The 8150-nt window shown below is 43.1% G+C and overlaps 2 non-coding genes across 2 annotated transcripts; both read left to right on the top strand.

Annotated features, from left to right (window-relative positions):
- Nucleotides 1-723: 723 nt before the first annotated feature.
- On the top strand, nucleotides 724-797 carry trnai-aau (transfer RNA isoleucine (anticodon AAU)). Its single transcript has one exon. It is a non-coding gene; the product is annotated as a tRNA-Ile (tRNA).
- Nucleotides 798-7709: 6912 nt separating this feature from the next.
- trnag-ucc (transfer RNA glycine (anticodon UCC)) lies at nucleotides 7710-7799 on the top strand. The gene is given in 2 exon segments: nucleotides 7710-7746; nucleotides 7764-7799. It is a non-coding gene; the product is annotated as a tRNA-Gly (tRNA).
- Nucleotides 7800-8150: the final 351 nt, after the last annotated feature.

Below are 8150 nucleotides of genomic sequence, written 5' to 3'. Positions count from 1 at the left end.
CATCCCTATATCCTAACCCTAACCTAACCCTAACCCATGCTGGCAAAAGTTATGGCAATCCGGCATGAGCATGGTGGTTTTCATCCCTATATCCTAACCCTAAACCCTAACCTAACCTAACCCTAACCCTGCCTCTATCACCTTCCTGGCAAAAGTTATGGCAATCCGGCATGAGCATGGTGGTTTTCATCCCTATATCCTAACCTAACCTTAACCTTAATTACCCTTAGAGCAATACCCACATCAGCTCCTAAACCTAACCTGGGGTACCCTTACAATAATACCCCCTTTGGGATGTATTTATTTTATTTTATTTTATTTTATTTTACTAAGAGCTGTGTTTGTGTCCCTTTCCCGCTCTTGGGTGGGTTCTTAGTGGTCAGTTGAGGGAAGGACTGTGCACAACCAGGCCTGACCCCTTTATTGGACCCAGGCCTTGGAGTTTACATTTTCCTATCCCACACACAACAATGCACACAATGTGTGCTCTGTGGCGCAATGGATAGCACATTGGACTTCTAAATTTCAAAATGTGGCCATTCAAAGGTTGTGGGTTCAAGTCCCAACAGAGTCACTGCCTTAGTCATTTTGCTAAGCTCACTTGGCCAACGAACAAGTCTATCTGACCACCAAAACTCTTTTCTCAAACAAACACTTTCATCCTCTCAATAGCATGGCCTATTCCTTGATCTGATGACCTCCCATGGAGAATTTGCAGCAAAAGGTGCTGTGGCTCAGTTGGTTAAAGTGCCTGTTTAATAAACAGGAGGTCGTGGGTTCAAATCCCAGGAGTGCCTTTGTAGTGTGTTGTGGACGGCGAGTCTCTAAGATGTAAACGGCACTTTGTAGGAAGGCCAATCGGGTTGAGGCACTTGCTGACCTCGTAGAGACTTGGCAGTGGCACCACTGGAAAGAGCACCCTTGAAAATGGGGGAGTAGGGCTTGCTTTCATGCCTCTATCACCTTCCTGGCAAAAGTTATGGCAATCCGGCATGAGCATGGTGGTTTTCATCCCTATATCCTAACCCTAACCAGTTGAGAGAAGGCCTGGGCCATTTGGGGCCTAGGCTTAGGATATAACAATTCCCTAACCCTACTTATTTCAACCCACAAAAAACTATTATTAGCTTATGTGTTGGAGTCAACACAGACTGGGTGGCTGGGGCTCTCTGCTTGGTCCTCTCACCGGAGCTTTGGGCCCACTGGAAGCGACCAGTTGAGAGAAGGCCTGTGCACAACCGGGCCTGGGCCCTTTGGGGCCTAGGCTTAGGATATTACAATTCCCTAACCCTAACTAACCCTAACCCTAACCTAACCCTAACCCTAACCTAACCCTAAGTCCCAACAGAGTCACTTCCTTAGTCATTTTGTTAAGCACACTTGGCCATCGAACAAGTCTATCTGACCACCAAAACTCTTTTCTCAAACAAACACTTTCATGCTCACAATAGCATGGCCTGTTCATTGATCTGATGACCTCCCATGGACACTTTGCAGCAGAAGGTGCTGTGGCTTAGTCGGTTAAAGTGCCTGCCTAGTAAACAGGAGTTCCTGGGTTCAAATCCCAGCAGTGCCTTCGTAGTGTGTTGCGGCCGCCTAGTCTCTAAGATGTAAACGGCACTTTGTAAGAGGGCCAATCGGGTTGAGGCATGATTCATATTTACATTGATAATTTCTTCATCTTCATAACTTTTTTTTTTTTTTAAAAAAACCTCTTTTTTGTTAGTTTACAAATTCAATATACACAGACACAGTTTATTACAGGAGATTTAGGAAAAAAGATCTTGATTGCTCATCGCTGGACTGGTTATTTGAATGTTCATGTGATGATCGGTTCGTTTGTTTAATTTGACATCAAAGGTTCTTTGAGTGTTTTTGATACACGGGAGGAGAATTCTACTCCATATATGGCTTATGCTGGTGCGTCACTATTGACCCGACAGAATCACACAATTAGTGAATATCATATTTAATATTTTATTTTATACTAATTTGGGCTTGAATTCCATTTGTTTTCACAAATTTAAAGAATATTCCTTCATTTCGCTTTGGTTATTCACACAGTTTGTATATAATTGAGCTTAATTGTTCTGGTTTTATAACAGCGTCACACACATACACACACACACACACACATAGAGAGAGCGTGATTCGGATGCTCAGCGAATTGTCTGCGCATATAAAGTGATCTTTTGGACTTTTTTAGTCAGTTTTGTGATTTAATTTCGTTCAAGTCAGCCTGAAGAAGGTACAGTTTAGTACCGAAACGTCGAACAAGACTTGAATGGTACAGTTTGTTTTGTTTTTGGTTTTTTGCTGAGTTTGGTGTGCGTTTAGGATGGATGTTTTTTCGAGGCGCGAGAGACAGCGTTTGGCGCCGCGTCCTCGTATTAGACTCACTGATACATCACCAAACTACAGATTTGATGCTTCAATGAAGAATACAACTGCACGTTTTCGTGCAAATGAGTTTAATTATGACTCACACGACCAAGAAAAGAATACAAATGCACGTTTACGTGCAAGACGTGACAACAAATTGTTTAACAAACAAACAAATGCACGTTTTCGTGCACGTGAGTTTATGAATACACAATACAGAGATTTGAATTGGCAACATGAGTATTCCCGTCCAGGTCGAGTACCAGTGTCCCGAGAAAGTTCCAGGCTTGGTTCTTCTCGTTCAGTCTCTACTTTCCACCCTGATCAGCACTATGAGGTTGTAGGTCCATACAGACCTCCCAATAGACACCAAATAAAGCGTCAACGCAATAGAGCAAAGCGCACACAGTTTGCCACTGCGTCTAATGTTGATGCTGAAATTGAGAACCACGCAGAGCGTGAATTTTTTGTTGAGCAAGATGCTCTTTCTGAGGAAGATGTTCCTCAGCAATATAATGACCCTTCTGAGTTTGATTCAGTTTCTACTCAAAATCTCAGGAACCGAGCAACTTCCAATACTTTTCCTTCTCATTCTTCCTCTGCTCGCAGAATAAAATCTGTTTCTTTTGTGAATCACGGGGGACGTTTCCGTGATGTTGAAGTTTCTCTGGACAGAGGAACTCACCCACGCACTTTTGAAAGGGACAGATTTGCACGCCATTTCCCCCAAGAAAGGGAGGTTGGAGGGGGAAAGTTTAACAATTTAAAACAACGATTGTTACGTAGCACCACACACATTCCTGCACCCCCTAAGCTTAAAGCAACAATCAAACGCATGTATGATTTGATCCGTTTAGTTCACCATTTGGGGAAAGTCACTACAAAGGTTCAAGATAACCAACCGATTACTTTTCAAAGGTTGACTGGCATTTTGATTGAGGCCGTCAACCCCGCGTCTCCTAACGATCAGGTGCGTCAAATGCTAGAGGGTAACGCTAAAAATTGGTCTTTTACCACACAGCTCATTTTAGAACAGCACTAAGAGACGTTGATAGACGAAACGATTAAAGCCATCCGGGAACAAACGGACCAAGCCGATTGGCCAAAGGCGTTTGAAGTAGTGTCTAATTGGGCTGATCGAAATTTTCGGGGAAGGGTGAGTCCTGAGACTATTGAACAAGCAGAGGCTTTCATTACAGCTGAACTATCAGAAGCGAATTCCAATGCAATACCATTGGTCATAGCTGAAGAGCAAGTGTCAGAGTCCCCACGACCTCGCACATTTGCGGAGGTGGCAGTCTCTGGCTCACAACTACTAGCACGAACAGCACCAGCACCAGCTCCACTGCCATTGGTTAGTACCCCTCTAGTTGTGGTCCGCCCGAAAGCGGGGGCACACCACATTGAAGTCCAAACCTCACCATCTCTTTTGGTGGAGGGGGGGTGTCAAAGTCTCCTCCAAATCGGAGAGACTGGTCTTTTGAAAGGGAATTGTCTCCCGTGGGACCGCAACCAGCGCTCCAGCCCATACAGGCTCGAGCGATGTCACCACAAAAACAAAGGATTAGGAAAACGCATACACACCAGTCCGAGGCTCTTGAAGGTGACCAGCTCATCCTTGTGAGGGACACACATCAGCAGAGTGAACGTGATGTAGTGTCCACTCCACGGCGGGATGGGTCACCTCGGGAGTTAGTTAATTTGGGGGAAGAGAATTTAATTGATTCTCCTTTACCCCCCGCACAACGCTGTGCCGCTACTTCTGACTCTTCTCAACACTCTAGCGCAGTGTTGTTTTCTGAACACTCAGGAGATTCCAACAGAATTCGTTCTCCACTCTCACATTTTCTCGAAGAATATGAACCATCTCCGAATCCGAGGGTCCCCTTGGAACCTATTGTGAAGGTGGTACGTGTTGAACACAGTGTTTCACAACATTCCTCCCCAGTCGAAAGCAGACTGAGAGGAGAAGCAAATACAAAATTTCCACAGAAACCTACTGAGGTTGTGGAACGAGGAGAACCTAGCTGTATTCTGCATTCTCCCCTAGCGGCTCAACCACCGCTTGAGGACACAACTTCTGTTGGAGCTCTGAGCCCTGCCCCTTTGACTCCCAGCTCGATTGGTCGTCCAATCAGGCACGTCAATACGGGTAGAAAGTTATTCGATTGGAGTTTAACACTGAGAAAGAGATTCGTAATAATTGGCGACTCCAATCTTCATAGGCTTCCCTCATTCCAGTACCCAGATTTACAAGTGGATAGCTTTCCAGGGGCCAAGTGGCAACACGCTGGAAATCTCATAGAGAAGGTTACCATTGAAGTTAAGCCTGAAAAGATTATTCTGTCATTTGGTTTGAACAACAGACGGCAACGGTACAGAATGACAGCAATTTACGGAAATGCAGAGGGCATACAGAGCGGTCAAACAGCGTTTACCGGATACAGAGTTGTTTTGTCCTCTTATTAATTTTTCCAGGACTCTTCCTATGGAAGAACAACTCATGTTGGAACACATTAATGGACACATCAAAAAGAACATGAAATTTATTCCGTTGCTCCCAACGGCTCAGTTTCAAGTGGACGATGACGGCATCCACTGGAGGTCAATGACCGCTAAGGCCATGTTAGCACATTGGGTGACCCATTTAAACTTATAGCCAGTGACAGCCCAACAATGGGACCCCATAAGCTCATTATCAATCTTTCAGAGTCGTTTGTGCTCACTTCAGAGCAAAATTCTGTTCTTTTGAAAGGTCTCTCTTTCATTCCCACCCCCTTAGGCCTTAAAACTCAGAAAAAAGAATTGTTAAAAGACATGCAGTCCTACCATCGTAGGTTGAAATTAGAAACATTTTTTGAGGGCAAGAAGAGTCAAAAACACAAACTTCCTTTCACGCATGGCTCTGACTGGACACCGGCTCTCTCCAGTCTCCCGAAACAGATAGCCCAAATTATTAGGGCTGATAATTATGCGTATCGCCATTTGCACTGGGGTCATAGAGCTGAACCTAATTTGTCCAGAGGAGAAAAGAAAGCGTTACGTGAACTTCAAAATAACAACAATATTGTTATCAAGCCCGCAGATAAGGGGAATGCGGTTGTCATCTTAGATAGAGACCAGTATGTTTGGGAGGGACAGAGGCAACTAACAATTGTTGAACATTATCGTCCGTTGGAGAAACCTATTTATTTACAGACTATTAATTTAATTTCAGAGATATTAGAAGAAATGTACTCAAAGAAAATTATTAGTGGACGCCAAAAAGAGTATCTCCTGGGAAATGGTCCGCCGAGACCCAGGAGATTCTATTTATTACCTAAAATACATAAAGAACCCAAAAATTGGAGTGTTCCGTTTAAAATTCCCCCTGGCAGACCTATTGTGTCTGACTGCAATAGCGAAACGTATTTTGTTGCTGAGTACATCGAGTATTTTTTAAATCCCATTTCACAGAAACACCCCAGTTATCTAAAAGACACTTATGATTTTATTTCTAAAATTGGCTGTTTACAAATTCCTCCTAATGCTTTTCTTTTTACCATTGACATTGACAGTTTGTATACTAATATTGAGACTAAAGTCGGCTTGGAAGCTGTTAAGAAATGTATGAGTAAATTCCCGGACCCAAAAAGGCCGGATGAATATATTTTGAAGTTATTGGAAATTAATTTAACAAAAAACGATTTTGAGTTTGATTCGAAATTCTCTCTACAAATTAAAGGCACGGCAATGGGGAAGAAATTTGCACCCTCGTATGCCAACATCTTTATGGCCGACTGGGAGGAATCGGCTCTCTCTTCCTTTAAAACCGTTTGCATATTTTCGTTTTCTGGATGATATCTGGGGTGTCTGGACGTATTCCAAGGATGAATTTATGATGTTTACACAACATTTAAACACACATCAGAGTTCCATTAAGATTAAGTTTATGATTGATCTACAAGAGGTCAATTTTCTGGATGTGGTTTCCTATAAGGGTCCTAAATTTCAGGAAACGGGTCGGTTGGACTTCAGAGTTTATTTCAAGGAAACCGACACACACTCACTTCTTCATAAGCACAGTTTTCACCCCAAACACACATTCAAAGGGATTGTGAAATCTCAATTGTTGAGATTTCACAGAATTTGCACAGAACAGACTTTTTTCCTTTCTGCTACCAAAACTTTATTCTCTGCCCTAAAACAACGCGGTTACTCGAGATCATTCCTTCGTAGGATGCTCAAAACTTTTAACCAACCCAAAGTGCTCCCTACGACAGATCCACATCCCAGAAACAAAATCATTCCTTTAGTGGCACATTTTTCTAGCCAAAGTGTTCAACTCAATTTAGCGTTAAAATCTAACTTCCTTAAATTCCTCACACCCACACCTTATCTCCAACACCATAAGCCCATTGAGGCCTACAAACGCAACAAAAATCTTTTGGACACTTTAGTTCATAGTAAATTATATTCACCTTTACCAAAAGGCCCAAGGGATAAATGTAAATATTTTGTTTCTTTACGTTGGGTAATGAGTAAATCTACAAAACAAATATTTCAACTGCCACAGCCTTTGTCCCACCGAACAAGTAATTGTGTCTATTTAATTTTTTGTCTCAAATGCCGCAGACAGTATGTGGGCCAAACCAAAAATGAGCTACGTGTCCGCATCTACCAGCATGCCAACAATATTGTACACAAAATTGAGAAGCGTAGACATGTGGTTCAGCATTTTTTGGTTCACGGTCTTGCAGCCCTCAGGGCGACGGGACTCCAAGCGAATCCTCTCTGGTCATTACAGGACCGCCTTAGAGCTGAGAGGACATGGATCACACGCTTGGATACCCTCTACCCGAGAGGTCTTAATGAGACGTAATTCTGATGAGTCAATTATATTTTTTTTCATTAATATTCTCCTTCTTTCTTTTGAATGTGGTGTAAATAATCATATATTTCTATTTTCTACAACCACATCTACACCAACCCCTAAACCTAACCTTAATTACCCTTAGAGTAATACCCACACTAGCCCCTAAACCTAACCTTGGTTACCCTACCAGCCCCTAAACCTAACCTTAATAACCCTTAGAGCAATACCCACATCAGCTCCTAAACCTAACCTGGGGTACCCTTACAATAATACCCCCTTTGGGATGTATTTATTTTGTTTTATTTTATTTTATTTTATTATACTAACAGCTGTGTTTGTGTCCCTTTCCCGCTCTTGGGTGGGCTCTTAGTGGTCAGTTGAGGGAAGGACTGTGCACAACCAGGCCTGGGCCCTTTATTGGACCCAGGCCTTGGATTTTTACATTTTCCTAACCAACAGAGTGCATAATGTGGGCTCTGTGGCGCAATGGATAGCGCATTGGACTTCCAGATTGCAAAATGTGGACATTCAAAGGTTGTGGGTTCAAATCTCACCAGTGTCACTGCCTTAGTCAATATGCTAAGCACACTTGGCCAATGAACAAGTTTATCTGACCAACAAAACTCTTTTCTCAAAGAAACACTTTCATGCTCTGAATAGCATGGCCTATTCATTGATCTGATGACCTCCCATGGAACTTTTGCAACAGAAGGTGCTGTGGCTTGGTTGGTTAAAGTGCCTGTCTAGTAAACGGGAGATCCTGGGTTCAAATCCCAGCAGTCCCTTTGTAGTGTGTTGTGGCCACCGAGTCTCTAAGATGTAAACGGCACTTTGTAGGAGGGCCAATCAGGTTGAGGCACTTGCTGACCTCATAGAGACTTGGCAGTGGCACCACTGGAAAGAGCACCCTTGA

Source organism: Myxocyprinus asiaticus, chromosome 14, assembly GCF_019703515.2.
Source record: "Myxocyprinus asiaticus isolate MX2 ecotype Aquarium Trade chromosome 14, UBuf_Myxa_2, whole genome shotgun sequence".
Classification (NCBI taxonomy): Eukaryota; Metazoa; Chordata; class Actinopteri; order Cypriniformes; family Catostomidae; genus Myxocyprinus; species Myxocyprinus asiaticus.
This window is presented reverse-complemented; position numbering and strand designations above follow the sequence as displayed.